General features: G+C 45.0%; 31 non-coding genes across 31 annotated transcripts; 15 read left to right on the plus strand and 16 right to left on the minus strand.

Moving 5' to 3' along the window:
- Positions 1–1,417: 1,417 nt before the first annotated feature.
- TRNAE-UUC (transfer RNA glutamic acid (anticodon UUC)) lies at positions 1,418–1,489 on the minus strand. Its single transcript has one exon. It is a non-coding gene; the product is annotated as a tRNA-Glu (tRNA).
- A 120-nt stretch (positions 1,490–1,609) lies between these two features.
- Positions 1,610–1,682, plus strand: TRNAM-CAU (transfer RNA methionine (anticodon CAU)). Its single transcript has one exon. It is a non-coding gene; the product is annotated as a tRNA-Met (tRNA).
- A 1,310-nt stretch (positions 1,683–2,992) lies between these two features.
- TRNAE-UUC (transfer RNA glutamic acid (anticodon UUC)) lies at positions 2,993–3,064 on the minus strand. Its single transcript has one exon. It is a non-coding gene; the product is annotated as a tRNA-Glu (tRNA).
- Positions 3,065–3,184: 120 nt separating this feature from the next.
- Positions 3,185–3,257, plus strand: TRNAM-CAU (transfer RNA methionine (anticodon CAU)). The gene has a single exon. It is a non-coding gene; the product is annotated as a tRNA-Met (tRNA).
- A 1,310-nt stretch (positions 3,258–4,567) lies between these two features.
- On the minus strand, positions 4,568–4,639 carry TRNAE-UUC (transfer RNA glutamic acid (anticodon UUC)). The gene has a single exon. It is a non-coding gene; the product is annotated as a tRNA-Glu (tRNA).
- A 120-nt stretch (positions 4,640–4,759) lies between these two features.
- TRNAM-CAU (transfer RNA methionine (anticodon CAU)) lies at positions 4,760–4,832 on the plus strand. Its single transcript has one exon. It is a non-coding gene; the product is annotated as a tRNA-Met (tRNA).
- Positions 4,833–6,142: 1,310 nt separating this feature from the next.
- TRNAE-UUC (transfer RNA glutamic acid (anticodon UUC)) lies at positions 6,143–6,214 on the minus strand. The gene has a single exon. It is a non-coding gene; the product is annotated as a tRNA-Glu (tRNA).
- A 120-nt stretch (positions 6,215–6,334) lies between these two features.
- On the plus strand, positions 6,335–6,407 carry TRNAM-CAU (transfer RNA methionine (anticodon CAU)). The gene has a single exon. It is a non-coding gene; the product is annotated as a tRNA-Met (tRNA).
- Positions 6,408–7,120: 713 nt separating this feature from the next.
- On the minus strand, positions 7,121–7,192 carry TRNAE-UUC (transfer RNA glutamic acid (anticodon UUC)). Its single transcript has one exon. It is a non-coding gene; the product is annotated as a tRNA-Glu (tRNA).
- A 120-nt stretch (positions 7,193–7,312) lies between these two features.
- Positions 7,313–7,385, plus strand: TRNAM-CAU (transfer RNA methionine (anticodon CAU)). Its single transcript has one exon. It is a non-coding gene; the product is annotated as a tRNA-Met (tRNA).
- A 713-nt stretch (positions 7,386–8,098) lies between these two features.
- On the minus strand, positions 8,099–8,170 carry TRNAE-UUC (transfer RNA glutamic acid (anticodon UUC)). The gene has a single exon. It is a non-coding gene; the product is annotated as a tRNA-Glu (tRNA).
- Positions 8,171–8,290: 120 nt separating this feature from the next.
- On the plus strand, positions 8,291–8,363 carry TRNAM-CAU (transfer RNA methionine (anticodon CAU)). Its single transcript has one exon. It is a non-coding gene; the product is annotated as a tRNA-Met (tRNA).
- Positions 8,364–10,114: 1,751 nt separating this feature from the next.
- On the minus strand, positions 10,115–10,186 carry TRNAE-UUC (transfer RNA glutamic acid (anticodon UUC)). Its single transcript has one exon. It is a non-coding gene; the product is annotated as a tRNA-Glu (tRNA).
- A 120-nt stretch (positions 10,187–10,306) lies between these two features.
- TRNAM-CAU (transfer RNA methionine (anticodon CAU)) lies at positions 10,307–10,379 on the plus strand. Its single transcript has one exon. It is a non-coding gene; the product is annotated as a tRNA-Met (tRNA).
- A 713-nt stretch (positions 10,380–11,092) lies between these two features.
- On the minus strand, positions 11,093–11,164 carry TRNAE-UUC (transfer RNA glutamic acid (anticodon UUC)). The gene has a single exon. It is a non-coding gene; the product is annotated as a tRNA-Glu (tRNA).
- A 120-nt stretch (positions 11,165–11,284) lies between these two features.
- Positions 11,285–11,357, plus strand: TRNAM-CAU (transfer RNA methionine (anticodon CAU)). Its single transcript has one exon. It is a non-coding gene; the product is annotated as a tRNA-Met (tRNA).
- Positions 11,358–12,070: 713 nt separating this feature from the next.
- TRNAE-UUC (transfer RNA glutamic acid (anticodon UUC)) lies at positions 12,071–12,142 on the minus strand. Its single transcript has one exon. It is a non-coding gene; the product is annotated as a tRNA-Glu (tRNA).
- A 120-nt stretch (positions 12,143–12,262) lies between these two features.
- On the plus strand, positions 12,263–12,335 carry TRNAM-CAU (transfer RNA methionine (anticodon CAU)). The gene has a single exon. It is a non-coding gene; the product is annotated as a tRNA-Met (tRNA).
- Positions 12,336–13,040: 705 nt separating this feature from the next.
- TRNAE-UUC (transfer RNA glutamic acid (anticodon UUC)) lies at positions 13,041–13,112 on the minus strand. The gene has a single exon. It is a non-coding gene; the product is annotated as a tRNA-Glu (tRNA).
- A 120-nt stretch (positions 13,113–13,232) lies between these two features.
- On the plus strand, positions 13,233–13,305 carry TRNAM-CAU (transfer RNA methionine (anticodon CAU)). Its single transcript has one exon. It is a non-coding gene; the product is annotated as a tRNA-Met (tRNA).
- A 508-nt stretch (positions 13,306–13,813) lies between these two features.
- On the minus strand, positions 13,814–13,885 carry TRNAE-UUC (transfer RNA glutamic acid (anticodon UUC)). Its single transcript has one exon. It is a non-coding gene; the product is annotated as a tRNA-Glu (tRNA).
- A 120-nt stretch (positions 13,886–14,005) lies between these two features.
- Positions 14,006–14,078, plus strand: TRNAM-CAU (transfer RNA methionine (anticodon CAU)). The gene has a single exon. It is a non-coding gene; the product is annotated as a tRNA-Met (tRNA).
- A 713-nt stretch (positions 14,079–14,791) lies between these two features.
- On the minus strand, positions 14,792–14,863 carry TRNAE-UUC (transfer RNA glutamic acid (anticodon UUC)). The gene has a single exon. It is a non-coding gene; the product is annotated as a tRNA-Glu (tRNA).
- A 120-nt stretch (positions 14,864–14,983) lies between these two features.
- Positions 14,984–15,056, plus strand: TRNAM-CAU (transfer RNA methionine (anticodon CAU)). Its single transcript has one exon. It is a non-coding gene; the product is annotated as a tRNA-Met (tRNA).
- Positions 15,057–15,769: 713 nt separating this feature from the next.
- TRNAE-UUC (transfer RNA glutamic acid (anticodon UUC)) lies at positions 15,770–15,841 on the minus strand. Its single transcript has one exon. It is a non-coding gene; the product is annotated as a tRNA-Glu (tRNA).
- A 120-nt stretch (positions 15,842–15,961) lies between these two features.
- Positions 15,962–16,034, plus strand: TRNAM-CAU (transfer RNA methionine (anticodon CAU)). Its single transcript has one exon. It is a non-coding gene; the product is annotated as a tRNA-Met (tRNA).
- A 713-nt stretch (positions 16,035–16,747) lies between these two features.
- On the minus strand, positions 16,748–16,819 carry TRNAE-UUC (transfer RNA glutamic acid (anticodon UUC)). Its single transcript has one exon. It is a non-coding gene; the product is annotated as a tRNA-Glu (tRNA).
- Positions 16,820–16,939: 120 nt separating this feature from the next.
- Positions 16,940–17,012, plus strand: TRNAM-CAU (transfer RNA methionine (anticodon CAU)). Its single transcript has one exon. It is a non-coding gene; the product is annotated as a tRNA-Met (tRNA).
- Positions 17,013–17,725: 713 nt separating this feature from the next.
- Positions 17,726–17,797, minus strand: TRNAE-UUC (transfer RNA glutamic acid (anticodon UUC)). Its single transcript has one exon. It is a non-coding gene; the product is annotated as a tRNA-Glu (tRNA).
- Positions 17,798–17,917: 120 nt separating this feature from the next.
- TRNAM-CAU (transfer RNA methionine (anticodon CAU)) lies at positions 17,918–17,990 on the plus strand. Its single transcript has one exon. It is a non-coding gene; the product is annotated as a tRNA-Met (tRNA).
- A 713-nt stretch (positions 17,991–18,703) lies between these two features.
- On the minus strand, positions 18,704–18,775 carry TRNAE-UUC (transfer RNA glutamic acid (anticodon UUC)). The gene has a single exon. It is a non-coding gene; the product is annotated as a tRNA-Glu (tRNA).
- Between the last annotated feature and the right edge of the window lie 76 nt (positions 18,776–18,851).

Raw genomic sequence — 18,851 nt, forward strand, 5'->3', positions numbered from 1 at the left:
CTATTTAAAGCAAGCAGCATGAGCCATTAGTTGCTGGATGATCTTCAGCTGCCCCTGTTTCTGATATTATAATCTGAAGGTCGTGAGTTCGATCCTCACACGGGGCACTGATCTCTCTGCTTCTTTTGAGTCTTGGGGTCCTTAATCCATGAAAATCACTACTCTTCATCCCTTAAGTTTTCCAAGAAGCCACATGGATGGAAAAGTGAGCGGCAGCTCAAGCTTTCAATGCTCTTTTGCCCTCCTAAATATTCCACCCAGCTGAAATCTTTAACTCTGCATCTAACAGACCTTGCAAGATACAATGTCTACTCACCCTGGAAAAACAGAGGCATTTTCCATCTATGTGACATGCTTCCCTTTGTTTCATCACACAGAAAGCAAAAAGCAAAGAGGAATTCAAAAGGGCTTTTACAAAGGTGTGAAAAAAAAGGATAATGTCTGTATGAGAGAATGGTTCGTAGAAGATTGGCACATAGAAATTTGCCAATGCGAATGTGCAGAAGAGCAAGAACGGCCAGGAGAATTCATGTGCACATGCGCATGTGCGCATGTGCGTACGCCAAAGCGCACACAATGCGTGACAGATTCTGGTGCCCAGTGGCCTATTTAAAGCAAGCAGCATGAGCCATTAGTTGCTGGATGATCTTCAGCTGCCCCTGTTTCTGATATTATAATCTGAAGGTCGTGAGTTCGATCCTCACACGGGGCACTGATCTCTCTGCTTCTTTTGAGTCTTGGGGTCCTTAATCCATGAAAATCACTACTCTTCATCCCTTAAGTTTTCCAAGAAGCCACATGGATGGAAAAGTGAGCGGCAGCTCAAGCTTTCAATGCTCTTTTGCCCTCCTAAATATTCCACCCAGCTGAAATCTTTAACTCTGCATCTAACAGACCTTGCAAGATACAATGTCTACTCACCCTGGAAAAACAGAGGCATTTTCCATCTATGTGACATGCTTCCCTTTGTTTCATCACACAGAAAGCAAAAAGCAAAGAGGAATTCAAAAGGGCTTTTACAAAGGTGTGAAAAAAAAGGATAATGTCTGTATGAGAGAATGGTTCGTAGAAGATTGGCACATAGAAATTTGACAATGCGAATGTGCAGAAGAGCAAGAACAGCCAGGAGAATTCATGTGCACATGCGCATGTGCGTACGCCAAAGCGCACACAATGCGTGACAGATTCTGGTGCCCAGTGGCCTATTTAAAGCAAGCAGCATGAGCCATTAGTTGCTGGATGATCTTCAGCTGCCCCTGTTTCTGATATTATTTGATTTCCTGTTCCCGACTCAGCTTGACCTGTCTTGTCTGCATTCCTGGCTTTGACAACTAGGGAATGATTGGAGGTTACAATGGAAAAACAGCTTTGGAGGTTTCAGCACTAGGAGTGTACATGTCATTAAAAGGTCTTGCGTTTCCCATACCGGGAGTCGAACCCGGGCCGCCTGGGTGAAAACCAGGAATCCTAACCGCTAGACCATATGGGAAAACTTTCTGCCCTTCTTTGGGAAAAATAGAGAAAACTAAATTGAAAAAAAATTATGCCGCCTGCATCATCTTCCAAGTATAGTGGCCAGCAGTGGCACGCAAATTCCCATTGCCGTTCAGCCTCGTTAGCGCAGCAGGTAGCGCGTCAGTCTCATAATCTGAAGGTCGTGAGTTCGATCCTCACACGGGGCACTGATCTCTCTGCTTCTTTTGAGTCTTGGGGTCCTTAATCCATGAAAATCACTACTCTTCATCCCTTAAGTTTTCCAAGAAGCCACATGGATGGAAAAGTGAGCGGCAGCTCAAGCTTTCAATGCTCTTTTGCCCTCCTAAATATTCCACCCAGCTGAAATCTTTAACTCTGCATCTAACAGACCTTGCAAGATACAATGTCTACTCACCCTGGAAAAACAGAGGCATTTTCCATCTATGTGACATGCTTCCCTTTGTTTCATCACACAGAAAGCAAAAAGCAAAGAGGAATTCAAAAGGGCTTTTACAAAGGTGTGAAAAAAAAGGATAATGTCTGTATGAGAGAATGGTTCGTAGAAGATTGGCACATAGAAATTTGCCAATGCGAATGTGCAGAAGAGCAAGAACGGCCAGGAGAATTCATGTGCACATGCGCATGTGCGCATGTGCGTACGCCAAAGCGCACACAATGCGTGACAGATTCTGGTGCCCAGTGGCCTATTTAAAGCAAGCAGCATGAGCCATTAGTTGCTGGATGATCTTCAGCTGCCCCTGTTTCTGATATTATAATCTGAAGGTCGTGAGTTCGATCCTCACACGGGGCACTGATCTCTCTGCTTCTTTTGAGTCTTGGGGTCCTTAATCCATGAAAATCACTACTCTTCATCCCTTAAGTTTTCCAAGAAGCCACATGGATGGAAAAGTGAGCGGCAGCTCAAGCTTTCAATGCTCTTTTGCCCTCCTAAATATTCCACCCAGCTGAAATCTTTAACTCTGCATCTAACAGACCTTGCAAGATACAATGTCTACTCACCCTGGAAAAACAGAGGCATTTTCCATCTATGTGACATGCTTCCCTTTGTTTCATCACACAGAAAGCAAAAAGCAAAGAGGAATTCAAAAGGGCTTTTACAAAGGTGTGAAAAAAAAGGATAATGTCTGTATGAGAGAATGGTTCGTAGAAGATTGGCACATAGAAATTTGACAATGCGAATGTGCAGAAGAGCAAGAACAGCCAGGAGAATTCATGTGCACATGCGCATGTGCGTACGCCAAAGCGCACACAATGCGTGACAGATTCTGGTGCCCAGTGGCCTATTTAAAGCAAGCAGCATGAGCCATTAGTTGCTGGATGATCTTCAGCTGCCCCTGTTTCTGATATTATTTGATTTCCTGTTCCCGACTCAGCTTGACCTGTCTTGTCTGCATTCCTGGCTTTGACAACTAGGGAATGATTGGAGGTTACAATGGAAAAACAGCTTTGGAGGTTTCAGCACTAGGAGTGTACATGTCATTAAAAGGTCTTGCGTTTCCCATACCGGGAGTCGAACCCGGGCCGCCTGGGTGAAAACCAGGAATCCTAACCGCTAGACCATATGGGAAAACTTTCTGCCCTTCTTTGGGAAAAATAGAGAAAACTAAATTGAAAAAAAATAATGCCGCCTGCATCATCTTCCAAGTATAGTGGCCAGCAGTGGCACGCAAATTCCCATTGCCGTTCAGCCTCGTTAGCGCAGCAGGTAGCGCGTCAGTCTCATAATCTGAAGGTCGTGAGTTCGATCCTCACACGGGGCACTGATCTCACTGCTTCTTTTGAGTCGTGGGGTCCTTAATCCATGAAAATCACTACTCTTCATCCCTTAAGTTTTCCAAGAAGCCACATGGATGGAAAAGTGAGCGGCAGCTCAAGCTTTCAATGCTCTTTTGCCCTCCTAAATATTCCACCCAGCTGAAATCTTTAACTCTGCATCTAACAGACCTTGCAAGATACAATGTCTACTCACCCTGGAAAAACAGAGGCATTTTCCATCTATGTGACATGCTTCCCTTTGTTTCATCACACAGAAAGCAAAAAGCAAAGAGGAATTCAAAAGGGCTTTTACAAAGGTGTGAAAAAAAAGGATAATGTCTGTATGAGAGAATGGTTCGTAGAAGATTGGCACATAGAAATTTGCCAATGCGAATGTGCAGAAGAGCAAGAACGGCCAGGAGAATTCATGTGCACATGCGCATGTGCGCATGTGCGTACGCCAAAGCGCACACAATGCGTGACAGATTCTGGTGCCCAGTGGCCTATTTAAAGCAAGCAGCATGAGCCATTAGTTGCTGGATGATCTTCAGCTGCCCCTGTTTCTGATATTATAATCTGAAGGTCGTGAGTTCGATCCTCACACGGGGCACTGATCTCTCTGCTTCTTTTGAGTCTTGGGGTCCTTAATCCATGAAAATCACTACTCTTCATCCCTTAAGTTTTCCAAGAAGCCACATGGATGGAAAAGTGAGCGGCAGCTCAAGCTTTCAATGCTCTTTTGCCCTCCTAAATATTCCACCCAGCTGAAATCTTTAACTCTGCATCTAACAGACCTTGCAAGATACAATGTCTACTCACCCTGGAAAAACAGAGGCATTTTCCATCTATGTGACATGCTTCCCTTTGTTTCATCACACAGAAAGCAAAAAGCAAAGAGGAATTCAAAAGGGCTTTTACAAAGGTGTGAAAAAAAAGGATAATGTCTGTATGAGAGAATGGTTCGTAGAAGATTGGCACATAGAAATTTGACAATGCGAATGTGCAGAAGAGCAAGAACAGCCAGGAGAATTCATGTGCACATGCGCATGTGCGTACGCCAAAGCGCACACAATGCGTGACAGATTCTGGTGCCCAGTGGCCTATTTAAAGCAAGCAGCATGAGCCATTAGTTGCTGGATGATCTTCAGCTGCCCCTGTTTCTGATATTATTTGATTTCCTGTTCCCGACTCAGCTTGACCTGTCTTGTCTGCATTCCTGGCTTTGACAACTAGGGAATGATTGGAGGTTACAATGGAAAAACAGCTTTGGAGGTTTCAGCACTAGGAGTGTACATGTCATTAAAAGGTCTTGCGTTTCCCATACCGGGAGTCGAACCCGGGCCGCCTGGGTGAAAACCAGGAATCCTAACCGCTAGACCATATGGGAAAACTTTCTGCCCTTCTTTGGGAAAAATAGAGAAAACTAAATTGAAAAAAAATAATGCCGCCTGCATCATCTTCCAAGTATAGTGGCCAGCAGTGGCACGCAAATTCCCATTGCCGTTCAGCCTCGTTAGCGCAGCAGGTAGCGCGTCAGTCTCATAATCTGAAGGTCGTGAGTTCGATCCTCACACGGGGCACTGATCTCTCTGCTTCTTTTGAGTCTTGGGGTCCTTAATCCATGAAAATCACTACTCTTCATCCCTTAAGTTTTCCAAGAAGCCACATGGATGGAAAAGTGAGCGGCAGCTCAAGCTTTCAATGCTCTTTTGCCCTCCTAAATATTCCACCCAGCTGAAATCTTTAACTCTGCATCTAACAGACCTTGCAAGATACAATGTCTACTCACCCTGGAAAAACAGAGGCATTTTCCATCTATGTGACATGCTTCCCTTTGTTTCATCACACAGAAAGCAAAAAGCAAAGAGGAATTCAAAAGGGCTTTTACAAAGGTGTGAAAAAAAAGGATAATGTCTGTATGAGAGAATGGTTCGTAGAAGATTGGCACATAGAAATTTGCCAATGCGAATGTGCAGAAGAGCAAGAACGGCCAGGAGAATTCATGTGCACATGCGCATGTGCGCATGTGCGTACGCCAAAGCGCACACAATGCGTGACAGATTCTGGTGCCCAGTGGCCTATTTAAAGCAAGCAGCATGAGCCATTAGTTGCTGGATGATCTTCAGCTGCCCCTGTTTCTGATATTATAATCTGAAGGTCGTGAGTTCGATCCTCACACGGGGCACTGATCTCTCTGCTTCTTTTGAGTCTTGGGGTCCTTAATCCATGAAAATCACTACTCTTCATCCCTTAAGTTTTCCAAGAAGCCACATGGATGGAAAAGTGAGCGGCAGCTCAAGCTTTCAATGCTCTTTTGCCCTCCTAAATATTCCACCCAGCTGAAATCTTTAACTCTGCATCTAACAGACCTTGCAAGATACAATGTCTACTCACCCTGGAAAAACAGAGGCATTTTCCATCTATGTGACATGCTTCCCTTTGTTTCATCACACAGAAAGCAAAAAGCAAAGAGGAATTCAAAAGGGCTTTTACAAAGGTGTGAAAAAAAAGGATAATGTCTGTATGAGAGAATGGTTCGTAGAAGATTGGCACATAGAAATTTGACAATGCGAATGTGCAGAAGAGCAAGAACAGCCAGGAGAATTCATGTGCACATGCGCATGTGCGTACGCCAAAGCGCACACAATGCGTGACAGATTCTGGTGCCCAGTGGCCTATTTAAAGCAAGCAGCATGAGCCATTAGTTGCTGGATGATCTTCAGCTGCCCCTGTTTCTGAAATTATTTGATTTCCTGTTCCCGACTCAGCTTGACCTGTCTTGTCTGCATTCCTGGCTTTGACAACTAGGGAATGATTGGAGGTTACAATGGAAAAACAGCTTTGGAGGTTTCAGCACTAGGAGTGTACATGTCATTAAAAGGTCTTGCGTTTCCCATACCGGGAGTCGAACCCGGGCCGCCTGGGTGAAAACCAGGAATCCTAACCGCTAGACCATATGGGAAAACTTTCTGCCCTTCTTTGGGAAAAATAGAGAAAACTAAATTGAAAAAAAATAATGCCGCCTGCATCATCTTCCAAGTATAGTGGCCAGCAGTGGCACGCAAATTCCCATTGCCGTTCAGCCTCGTTAGCGCAGCAGGTAGCGCGTCAGTCTCATAATCTGAAGGTCGTAAGTTCGATCCTCACACGGGGCACTGATCTCTCTGCTTCTTTTGAGTCGTGGGGTCCTTAATCCATGAAAATCACTACTCTTCATCCCTTAAGTTTTCCAAGAAGCCACATGGATGGAAAAGTGAGCGGCAGCTCAAGCTTTCAATGCTCTTTTGCCCTCCTAAATATTCCACCCAGCTGAAATCTTTAACTCTGCATCTAACAGACCTTGCAAGATACAATGTCTACTCACCCTGGAAAAACAGAGGCATTTTCCATCTATGTGACATGCTTCCCTTTGTTTCATCACACAGAAAGCAAAAAGCAAAGAGGAATTCAAAAGGGCTTTTACAAAGGTGTGAAAAAAAAGGATAATGTCTGTATGAGAGAATGGTTCGTAGAAGATTGGCACATAGAAATTTGCCAATGCGAATGTGCAGAAGAGCAAGAACGGCCAGGAGAATTAATGTGCACATGCGCATGTGCGCATGTGCGTACGCCAAAGCGCACACAATGCGTGACAGATTCTGGTGCCCAGTGGCCTATTTAAAGCAAGCAGCATGAGCCATTAGTTGCTGGATGATCTTCAGCTGCCCCTGTTTCTGATATTATTTGATTTCCTGTTCCCGACTCAGCTTGACCTGTCTTGTCTGCATTCCTGGCTTTGACAACTAGGGAATGATTGGAGGTTACAATGGAAAAACAGCTTTGGAGGTTTCAGCACTAGGAGTGTACATGTCATTAAAAGGTCTTGCGTTTCCCATACCGGGAGTCGAACCCGGGCCGCCTGGGTGAAAACCAGGAATCCTAACCGCTAGACCATATGGGAAAACTTTCTGCCCTTCTTTGGGAAAAATAGAGAAAACTAAATTGAAAAAAAATAATGCCGCCTGCATCATCTTCCAAGTATAGTGGCCAGCAGTGGCACGCAAATTCCCATTGCCGTTCAGCCTCGTTAGCGCAGCAGGTAGCGCGTCAGTCTCATAATCTGAAGGTCGTGAGTTCGATCCTCACACGGGGCACTGATCTCTCTGCTTCTTTTGAGTCTTGGGGTCCTTAATCCATGAAAATCACTACTCTTCATCCCTTAAGTTTTCCAAGAAGCCACATGGATGGAAAAGTGAGCGGCAGCTCAAGCTTTCAATGCTCTTTTGCCCTCCTAAATATTCCACCCAGCTGAAATCTTTAACTCTGCATCTAACAGACCTTGCAAGATACAATGTCTACTCACCCTGGAAAAACAGAGGCATTTTCCATCTATGTGACATGCTTCCCTTTGTTTCATCACACAGAAAGCAAAAAGCAAAGAGGAATTCAAAAGGGCTTTTACAAAGGTGTGAAAAAAAAGGATAATGTCTGTATGAGAGAATGGTTCGTAGAAGATTGGCACATAGAAATTTGCCAATGCGAATGTGCAGAAGAGCAAGAACGGCCAGGAGAATTCATGTGCACATGCGCATGTGCGCATGTGCGTACGCCAAAGCGCACACAATGCGTGACAGATTCTGGTGCCCAGTGGCCTATTTAAAGCAAGCAGCATGAGCCATTAGTTGCTGGATGATCTTCAGCTGCCCCTGTTTCTGATATTATTTGATTTCCTGTTCCCGACTCAGCTTGACCTGTCTTGTCTGCATTCCTGGCTTTGACAACTAGGGAATGATTGGAGGTTACAATGGAAAAACAGCTTTGGAGGTTTCAGCACTAGGAGTGTACATGTCATTAAAAGGTCTTGCGTTTCCCATACCGGGAGTCGAACCCGGGCCGCCTGGGTGAAAACCAGGAATCCTAACCGCTAGACCATATGGGAAAACTTTCTGCCCTTCTTTGGGAAAAATAGAGAAAACTAAATTGAAAAAAAATAATGCCGCCTGCATCATCTTCCAAGTATAGTGGCCAGCAGTGGCACGCAAATTCCCATTGCCGTTCAGCCTCGTTAGCGCAGCAGGTAGCGCGTCAGTCTCATAATCTGAAGGTCGTGAGTTCGATCCTCACACGGGGCACTGATCTCTCTGCTTCTTTTGAGTCTTGGGGTCCTTAATCCATGAAAATCACTACTCTTCATCCCTTAAGTTTTCCAAGAAGCCACATGGATGGAAAAGTGAGCGGCAGCTCAAGCTTTCAATGCTCTTTTGCCCTCCTAAATATTCCACCCAGCTGAAATCTTTAACTCTGCATCTAACAGACCTTGCAAGATACAATGTCTACTCACCCTGGAAAAACAGAGGCATTTTCCATCTATGTGACATGCTTCCCTTTGTTTCATCACACAGAAAGCAAAAAGCAAAGAGGAATTCAAAAGGGCTTTTACAAAGGTGTGAAAAAAAAGGATAATGTCTGTATGAGAGAATGGTTCGTAGAAGATTGGCACATAGAAATTTGCCAATGCGAATGTGCAGAAGAGCAAGAACGGCCAGGAGAATTCATGTGCACATGCGCATGTGCGCATGTGCGTACGCCAAAGCGCACACAATGCGTGACAGATTCTGGTGCCCAGTGGCCTATTTAAAGCAAGCAGCATGAGCCATTAGTTGCTGGATGATCTTCAGCTGCCCCTGTTTCTGATATTATAAACTGAAGGTCGTGAGTTCGATCCTCACATGGGGCACTGATCTCTCTGCTTCTTTTGAGTCTTGGGGTCCTTAATCCATGAAAATCACTACTCTTCATCCCTTAAGTTTTCCAAGAAGCCACATGGATGGAAAAGTGAGCGGCAGCTCAAGCTTTCAATGCTCTTTTGCCCTCCTAAATATTCCACCCAGCTGAAATCTTTAACTCTGCATCTAACAGACCTTGCAAGATACAATGTCTACTCACCCTGGAAAAACAGAGGCATTTTCCATCTATGTGACATGCTTCCCTTTGTTTCATCACACAGAAAGCAAAAAGCAAAGAGGAATTCAAAAGGGCTTTTACAAAGGTGTGAAAAAAAAGGATAATGTCTGTATGAGAGAATGGTTCGTAGAAGATTGGCACATAGAAATTTGACAATGCGAATGTGCAGAAGAGCAAGAACAGCCAGGAGAATTCATGTGCACATGCGCATGTGCGTACGCCAAAGCGCACACAATGCGTGACAGATTCTGGTGCCCAGTGGCCTATTTAAAGCAAGCAGCATGAGCCATTAGTTGCTGGATGATCTTCAGCTGCCCCTGTTTCTGATATTATTTGATTTCCTGTTCCCGACTCAGCTTGACCTGTCTTGTCTGCATTCCTGGCTTTGACAACTAGGGAATGATTGGAGGTTACAATGGAAAAACAGCTTTGGAGGTTTCAGCACTAGGAGTGTACATGTCATTAAAAGGTCTTGCGTTTCCCATACCGGGAGTCGAACCCGGGCCGCCTGGGTGAAAACCAGGAATCCTAACCGCTAGACTGTATGAGAGAATGGTTCGTAGAAGATTGGCACATAGAAATTTGCCAATACGAATGTGCAGAAGAGCAAGAACGGCCAGGAGAATTCATGTGCACATGCGCATGTGTGCATGTGCGTACGCCAAAGCGCACACAATGCGTGACAGATTCTGGTGCCCAGTGGCCTATTTAAAGCAAGCAGCATGAGCCATTAGTTGCTGGATGATCTTCAGCTGCCCCTGTTTCTGATATTATTTGATTTCCTGTTCCCGACTCAGCTTGACCTGTCTTGTCTGCATTCCTGGCTTTGACAACTAGGGAATGATTGGAGGTTACAATGGAAAAACAGCTTTGGAGGTTTCAGCACTAGGAGTGTACATGTCATTAAAAGGTCTTGCGTTTCCCATACCGGGAGTCGAACCCGGGCCGCCTGGGTGAAAACCAGGAATCCTAACCGCTAGACCATATGGGAAAACTTTCTGCCCTTCTTTGGGAAAAATAGAGAAAACTAAATTGAAAAAAAATAATGCCGCCTGCATCATCTTCCAAGTATAGTGGCCAGCAGTGGCACGCAAATTCCCATTGCCGTTCAGCCTCGTTAGCGCAGCAGGTAGCGCGTCAGTCTCATAATCTGAAAGTCGTGAGTTCGATCCTCACACGGGGCACTGATCTCTCTGCTTCTTTTGAGTCTTGGGGTCCTTAATCCATGAAAATCACTACTCTTCATCCCTTAAGTTTTCCAAGAAGCCACATGGATGGAAAAGTGAGCGGCAGCTCAAGCTTTCAATGCTCTTTTGCCCTCCTAAATATTCCACCCAGCTGAAATCTTTAACTCTGCATCTAACAGACCTTGCAAGATACAATGTCTACTCACCCTGGAAAAACAGAGGCATTTTCCATCTATGTGACATGCTTCCCTTTGTTTCATCACACAGAAAGCAAAAAGCAAAGAGGAATTCAAAAGGGCTTTTACAAAGGTGTGAAAAAAAAGGATAATGTCTGTATGAGAGAATGGTTCGTAGAAGATTGGCACATAGAAATTTGCCAATGCGAATGTGCAGAAGAGCAAGAACGGCCAGGAGAATTCATGTGCACATGCGCATGTGCGCATGTGCGTACGCCAAAGCGCACACAATGCGTGACAGATTCTGGTGCCCAGTGGCCTATTTAAAGCAAGCAGCATGAGCCATTAGTTGCTGGATGATCTTCAGCTGCCCCTGTTTCTGATATTATTTGATTTCCTGTTCCCGACTCAGCTTGACCTGTCTTGTCTGCATTCCTGGCTTTGACAACTAGGGAATGATTGGAGGTTACAATGGAAAAACAGCTTTGGAGGTTTCAGCACTAGGAGTGTACATGTCATTAAAAGGTCTTGCGTTTCCCATACCGGGAGTCGAACCCGGGCCGCCTGGGTGAAAACCAGGAATCCTAACCGCTAGACCATATGGGAAAACTTTCTGCCCTTCTTTGGGAAAAATAGAGAAAACTAAATTGAAAAAAAATAATGCCGCCTGCATCATCTTCCAAGTATAGTGGCCAGCAGTGGCACGCAAATTCCCATTGCCGTTCAGCCTCGTTAGCGCAGCAGGTAGCGCGTCAGTCTCATAATCTGAAGGTTGTGAGTTCGATCCTCACACGGGGCACTGATCTCTCTGCTTCTTTTGAGTCTTGGGGTCCTTAATCCATGAAAATCACTACTCTTCATCCCTTAAGTTTTCCAAGAAGCCACATGGATGGAAAAGTGAGCGGCAGCTCAAGCTTTCAATGCTCTTTTGCCCTCCTAAATATTCCACCCAGCTGAAATCTTTAACTCTGCATCTAACAGACCTTGCAAGATACAATGTCTACTCACCCTGGAAAAACAGAGGCATTTTCCATCTATGTGACATGCTTCCCTTTGTTTCATCACACAGAAAGCAAAAAGCAAAGAGGAATTCAAAAGGGCTTTTACAAAGGTGTGAAAAAAAAGGATAATGTCTGTATGAGAGAATGGTTCGTAGAAGATTGGCACATAGAAATTTGCCAATGCGAATGTGCAGAAGAGCAAGAACGGCCAGGAGAATTCATGTGCACATGCGCATGTCCGCATGTGCGTACGCCAAAGCGCACACAATGCGTGACAGATTCTGGTGCCCAGTGGTCTATTTAAAGCAAGCAGCATGAGCCATTAGTTGCTGGATGATCTTCAGCTGCCCCTGTTTCTGATATTATTTGATTTCCTGTTCCCGACTCAGCTTGACCTGTCTTGTCTGCATTCCTGGCTTTGACAACTAGGGAATGATTGGAGGTTACAATGGAAAAACAGCTTTGGAGGTTTCAGCACTAGGAGTGTACATGTCATTAAAAGGTCTTGCGTTTCCCATACCGGGAGTCGAACCCGGGCCGCCTGGGTGAAAACCAGGAATCCTAACCGCTAGACCATATGGGAAAACTTTCTGCCCTTCTTTGGGAAAAATAGAGAAAACTAAATTGAAAAAAAATAATGCCACCTGCATCATCTTCCAAGTATAGTGGCCAGCAGTGGCACGCAAATTCCCATTGCTGTTCAGCCTCGTTAGCGCAGCAGGTAGCGCGTCAGTCTCATAATCTGAAGGTCGTGAGTTCGATCCTCACACGGGGCACTGATCTCTCTGCTTCTTTTGAGTCTTGGGGTCCTTAATCCATGAAAATCACTACTCTTCATCCCTTAAGTTTTCCAAGAAGCCACATGGATGGAAAAGTGAGCGGCAGCTCAAGCTTTCAATGCTCTTTTGCCCTCCTAAATATTCCACCCAGCTGAAATCTTTAACTCTGCATCTAACAGACCTTGCAAGATACAATGTCTACTCACCCTGGAAAAACAGAGGCATTTTCCATCTATGTGACATGCTTCCCTTTGTTTCATCACACAGAAAGCAAAAAGCAAAGAGGAATTCAAAAGGGCTTTTACAAAGGTGTGAAAAAAAAGGATAATGTCTGTATGAGAGAATGGTTCGTAGAAGATTGGCACATAGAAATTTGCCAATGCGAATGTGCAGAAGAGCAAGAACGGCCAGGAGAATTCATGTGCACATGCGCATGTGCGTACGCCAAAGCGCACACAATGCGTGACAGATTCTGGTGCCCAGTGGCCTATTTAAAGCAAGCAGCATGAGCCATTAGTTGCTGGATGATCTTCAGCTGCCCCTGTTTCTGATATTATTTGATTTCCTGTTCCCGACTCAGCTTGACCTGTCTTGTCTGCATTCCTGGCTTTGACAACTAGGGAATGATTGGAGGTTACAATGGAAAAACAGCTTTGGAGGTTTCAGCACTAGGAGTGTACATGTCATTAAAAGGTCTTGCGTTTCCCATACCGGGAGTCGAACCCGGGCCGCCTGGGTGAAAACCAGGAATCCTAACCGCTAGACCATATGGGAAAACTTTCTGCCCTTCTTTGGGAAAAATAGAGAAAACTAAATTGAAAAAAAATAATGCCGCCTGCATCATCTTCCAAGTATAGTGGCCAGCAGTGGCACGCAAATTCCCATTGCCGTTCAGCCTCGTTAGCGCAGCAGGTAGCGCGTCAGTCTCATAATCTGAAGGTCGTGAGTTCGATCCTCACACGGGGCACTGATCTCTCTGCTTCTTTTGAGTCTTGGGGTCCTTAATCCATGAAAATCACTACTCTTCATCCCTTAAGTTTTCCAAGAAGCCACATGGATGGAAAAGTGAGCGGCAGCTCAAGCTTTCAATGCTCTTTTGCCCTCCTAAATATTCCACCCAGCTGAAATCTTTAACTCTGCATCTAACAGACCTTGCAAGATACAATGTCTACTCACCCTGGAAAAACAGAGGCATTTTCCATCTATGTGACATGCTTCCCTTTGTTTCATCACACAGAAAGCAAAAAGCAAAGAGGAATTCAAAAGGGCTTTTACAAAGGTGTGAAAAAAAAGGATAATGTCTGTATGAGAGAATGGTTCGTAGAAGATTGGCACATAGAAATTTGCCAATGCGAATGTGCAGAAGAGCAAGAACGGCCAGGAGAATTCATGTGCACATGCGCATGTGCGTACGCCAAAGCGCACACAATGTCATTAAAAGGTCTTGCGTTTCCCATACCGGGAGTCGAACCCGTTTCCCATACCGGGAGTCGAACCCGGGCCGCCTGGGTGAAAACCAGGAATCCTAACCGCTAGACCATATGGGAAAACTTTCTGCCCTTCTTTGGGAAAAATAGAGAAAACTAAATTGAAAAAAAATAATGCCGCCTGCATCATCTTCCAAGTATAGTGGCCAGCAGTGGCACGCAAATTCCCATTGCCGTTCAGCCTCGTTAGCGCAGCAGGTAGCGCGTCAGTCTCATAATCTGAAGGTCGTGAGTTCGATCCTCACACGGGGCACTGATCTCTCTGCTTCTTTTGAGTCTTGGGGTCCTTAATCCATGAAAATCACTACTCTTCATCCGTTAAGTTTTCCAAGAAGCCACATGGATGGAAAAGTGAGCGGCAGCTCAAGCTTTCAATGCTCTTTTGCCCTCCTAAATATTCCACCCAGCTGAAATCTTTAACTCTGCATCTAACAGACCTTGCAAGATACAATGTCTACTCACCCTGGAAAAACAGAGGCATTTTCCATCTATGTGACATGCTTCCCTTTGTTTCATCACACAGAAAGCAAAAAGCAAAGAGGAATTCAAAAGGGCTTTTACAAAGGTGTGAAAAAAAAGGATAATGTCTGTATGAGAGAATGGTTCGTAGAAGATTGGCACATAGAAATTTGCCAATGCGAATGTGCAGAAGAGCAAGAACGGCCAGGAGAATTCATGTGCACATGCGCATGTGCGCATGTGCGTACGCCAAAGCGCACACAATGCGTGACAGATTCTGGTGCCCAGTGGCCTATTTAAAGCAAGCAGCATGAGCCATTAGTTGCTGGATGATCTTCAGCTGCCCCTGTTTCTGATATTATTTGATTTCCTGTTCCCGACTCAGCTTGACCTGTCTTGTCTGCATTCCTGGCTTTGACAACTAGGGAATGATTGGAGGTTACAATGGAAAAACAGCTTTGGAGGTTTCAGCACTAGGAGTGTACATGTCATTAAAAGGTCTTGCGTTTCCCATACCGGGAGTCGAACCCGGGCCGCCTGGGTGAAAACCAGGAATCCTAACCGCTAGACCATATGGGAAAACTTTCTGCCCTTCTTTGGGAAAAATAGAGAAAACTAAATTGAAAAAAAATAATGCCGCCTGCATCATCTTCCAAGTATAGTGGCCAGCAGTGGCACGCAAATACCCATTGCCATTCAGCCTCGTTAGCGCAGCAGGTAGCGCGTCAGTCTCATAATCTGAAGGTCGTGAGTTCGATCCTCACACGGGGCACTGATCTCTCTGCTTCTTTTGAGTCTTGGGGTCCTTAATCCATGAAAATCACTACTCTTCATCCCTTAAGTTTTCCAAGAAGCTACATGGATGGAAAAGTGAGCGGCAGCTCAAGCTTTCAATGCTCTTTTGCCCTCCTAAATATTCCACCCAGCTGAAATCTTTAACTCTGCATCTAACAGACCTTGCAAGATACAATGTCTACTCACCCTGGAAAAACAGAGGCATTTTCCATCTATGTGACATGCTTCCCTTTGTTTCATCACACAGAAAGCAAAAAGCAAAGAGGAATTCAAAAGGGCTTTTACAAAGGTGTGAAAAAAAAGGATAATGTCTGTATGAGAGAATGGTTCGTAGAAGATTGGCACATAGAAATTTGCCAATGCGAATGTGCAGAAGAGCAAGAACGGCCAGGAGAATTCATGTGCACATGCGCATGTGCGCATGTGCGTACGCCAAAGCGCACACAATGCGTGACAGATTCTGGTGCCCAGTGGCCTATTTAAAGCAAGCAGCATGAGCCATTAGTTGCTGGATGATCTTCAGCTGCCCCTGTTTCTGATATTATTTGATTTCCTGTTCCCGACTCAGCTTGACCTGTCTTGTCTGCATTCCTGGCTTTGACAACTAGGGAATGATTGGAGGTTACAATGGAAAAACAGCTTTGGAGGTTTCAGCACTAGGAGTGTACATGTCATTAAAAGGTCTTGCGTTTCCCATACCGGGAGTCAAACCCGGGCCACCTGGGTGAAAACCAGGAATCCTAACCGCTAGACCATATGGGAAAACTTTCTGCCCTTCTTTGGGAAAAATAGAGAAAACTAAATTGAAAAAAAATAATGCCGCCTGCATCATCTTCCAAGTATAGTGGCCAGCAGAGGCACGCAAATTCCCATTGCCGTTCAGCCTCGTTAGCGCAGCAGGTAGCACGTCAGTCTCATAATCTGAAGGTCGTGAGTTCGATCCTCACACGGGGCACTGATCTCTCTGCTTCTTCTGAGTCTTGGGGTCCTTAATCCATGAAAATCACTACTCTTCATCCCTTAAGTTTTCCAAGAAGCCACATGGATGGAAAAGTGAGCGGCAGCTCAAGCTTTCAATGCTCTTTTGCCCTCCTAAATATTCCACCCAGCTGAAATCTTTAACTCTGCATCTAACAGACCTTGCAAGATACAATGTCTACTCACCCTGGAAAAACAGAGGCATTTTCCATCTATGTGACATGCTTCCCTTTGTTTCATCACACAGAAAGCAAAAAGCAAAGAGGAATTCAAAAGGGCTTTTACAAAGGTGTGAAAAAAAAGGATAATGTCTGTATGAGAGAATGGTTCGTAGAAGATTGGCACATAGAAATTTGCCAATGCGAATGTGCAGAAGAGCAAGAACGGCCAGGAGAATTCATGTGCACATGCGCATGTGCGCATGTGCGTACGCCAAAGCGCACACAATGCGTGACAGATTCTGGTGCCCAGTGGCCTATTTAAAGCAAGCAGCATGAGCCATTAGTTGCTGGATGATCTTCAGCTGCCCCTGTTTCTGATATTATTTGATTTCCTGTTCCCGACTCAGCTTGACCTGTCTTGTCTGCATTCCTGGCTTTGACAACTAGGGAATGATTGGAGGTTACAATGGAAAAACAGCTTTGGAGGTTTCAGCACTAGGAGTGTACATGTCATTAAAAGGTCTTGCGTTTCCCATACCGGGAGTCGAACCCGGGCCGCCTGGGTGAAAACCAGGAATCCTAACCGCTAGACCATATGGGAAAACTTTCTGCCCTTCTTTGGGAAAAATAGAGAAAACTAAATTGAAAAAAAATAATGCCGCCTGCATCATCTTCCAAGTATAGTGGCCAGCAGTGGCACGCAAATGCCCATTGCCGTTCAGCCTCGTTAGCGCAGCAGGTAGCGCGTCAGTCTCATAATCTGAAAGTCGTGAGTTCGATCCTCACACGGGGCACTGATCTCTCTGCTTCTTTTGAGTCTTGGGGTCCTTAATCCATGAAAATCACTACTCTTCATCCCTTAAGTTTTCCAAGAAGCCACATGGATGGAAAAGTGAGCGGCAGCTCAAGCTTTCAATGCTCTTTTGCCCTCCTAAATATTCCACCCAGCTGAAATCTTTAACTCTGCATCTAACAGACCTTGCAAGATACAAAGTCTACTCACCCTGGAAAAACAGAGGCATTTTCCATCTATGTGACATGCTTCCCTTTGTTTCATCACACAGAAAGCAAAAAGCAAAGAGGAATTCAAAAGGGCTTTTACAAAGGTGTGAAAAAAAAGGATAATGTCTGTATGAGAGAATGGTTCGTAGAAGATTGGCACATAGAAATTTGCCAATGCGAATGTGCAGAAGAGCAAGAACGGCCAGGAGAATTCATGTGCACATGCGCATGTGCGCATGTGCGTACGCCAAAGCGCACACAATGCGTGACAGATTCTGGTGCCCAGTGGCCTATTTAAAGCAAGCAGCATGAGCCATTAGTTGCTGGATGATCTTCAGCTGCCCCTGTTTCTGATATTATTTGATTTCCTGTTCCCGACTCAGCTTGACCTGTCTTGTCTGCATTCCTGGCTTTGACAACTAGGGAATGATTGGAGGTTACAATGGAAAAACAGCTTTGGAGGTTTCAGCACTAGGAGTGTACATGTCATTAAAAGGTCTTGCGTTTCCCATACCGGGAGTCAAACCCGGGCCACCTGGGTGAAAACCAGGAATCCTAACCGCTAGACCATATGGGAAAACTTTCTGCCCTTCTTTGGGAAAAATAGAGAAAACTAAATTAAAAAAAAATAATGCCGCCTGCATCATCTTCCAAGTATAGTGGCCAGCAGTGGCACGCAAATTCCCATTGCCGTTCAGCCTCGTTAGCGCAGCAGGTAGCACGTCAGTCTCATAATCTGAAGGTCGTGAGTTCGATCCTCACACGGGGCACTGATCTCTCTGCTTCTTCTGAGTCTTGGGGTCCTTAATCCATGAAAATCACTACTCTTCATCCCTTAAGTTTTCCAAGAAGCCACATGGATGGAAAAGTGAGCGGCAGCTCAAGCTTTCAATGCTCTTTTGCCCTCCTAAATATTCCACCCAGCTGAAATCTTTAACTCTGCATCTAACAGACCTTGCAAGATACAATGTCTACTCACCCTGGAAAAACAGAGGCATTTTCCATCTATGTGACATGCTTCCCTTTGTTTCATCACACAGAAAGCAAAAAGCAAAGAGGAATTCAAAAGGGCTTTTACAAAGGTGTGAAAAAAAAGGATAATGTCTGTATGAGAGAATGGTTCGTAGAAGATTGGCACATAGAAATTTGCCAATGCGAATGTGCAGAAGAGCAAGAACGGCCAGGAGAATTCATGTGCACATGCGCATGTGCGCATGTGCGTACGCCAAAGCGCACACAATGCGTGACAGATTCTGGTGCCCAGTGGCCTATTTAAAGCAAGCAGCATGAGCCATTAGTTGCTGGATGATCTTCAGCTGCCCCTGTTTCTGATATTATTTGATTTCCTGTTCCCGACTCAGCTTGACCTGTCTTGTCTGCATTCCTGGCTTTGACAACTAGGGAATGATTGGAGGTTACAATGGAAAAACAGCTTTGGAGGTTTCAGCACTAGGAGTGTACATGTCATTAAAAGGTCTTGCGTTTCCCATACCGGGAGTCGAACCCGGGCCGCCTGGGTGAAAACCAGGAATCCTAACCGCTAGACCATATGGGAAAACTTTCTGCCCTTCTTTGGGAAAAATAGAGAAAACTAAATTGAAAAAAAATAATGCCGCCTGCATCATCTTCCA

The sequence above is a fragment of the Aquarana catesbeiana genome, linkage group LG03, assembly GCF_042186555.1.
Source record: "Aquarana catesbeiana isolate 2022-GZ linkage group LG03, ASM4218655v1, whole genome shotgun sequence".
In the NCBI taxonomy this organism is placed as follows: domain Eukaryota; kingdom Metazoa; phylum Chordata; class Amphibia; order Anura; family Ranidae; genus Aquarana; species Aquarana catesbeiana.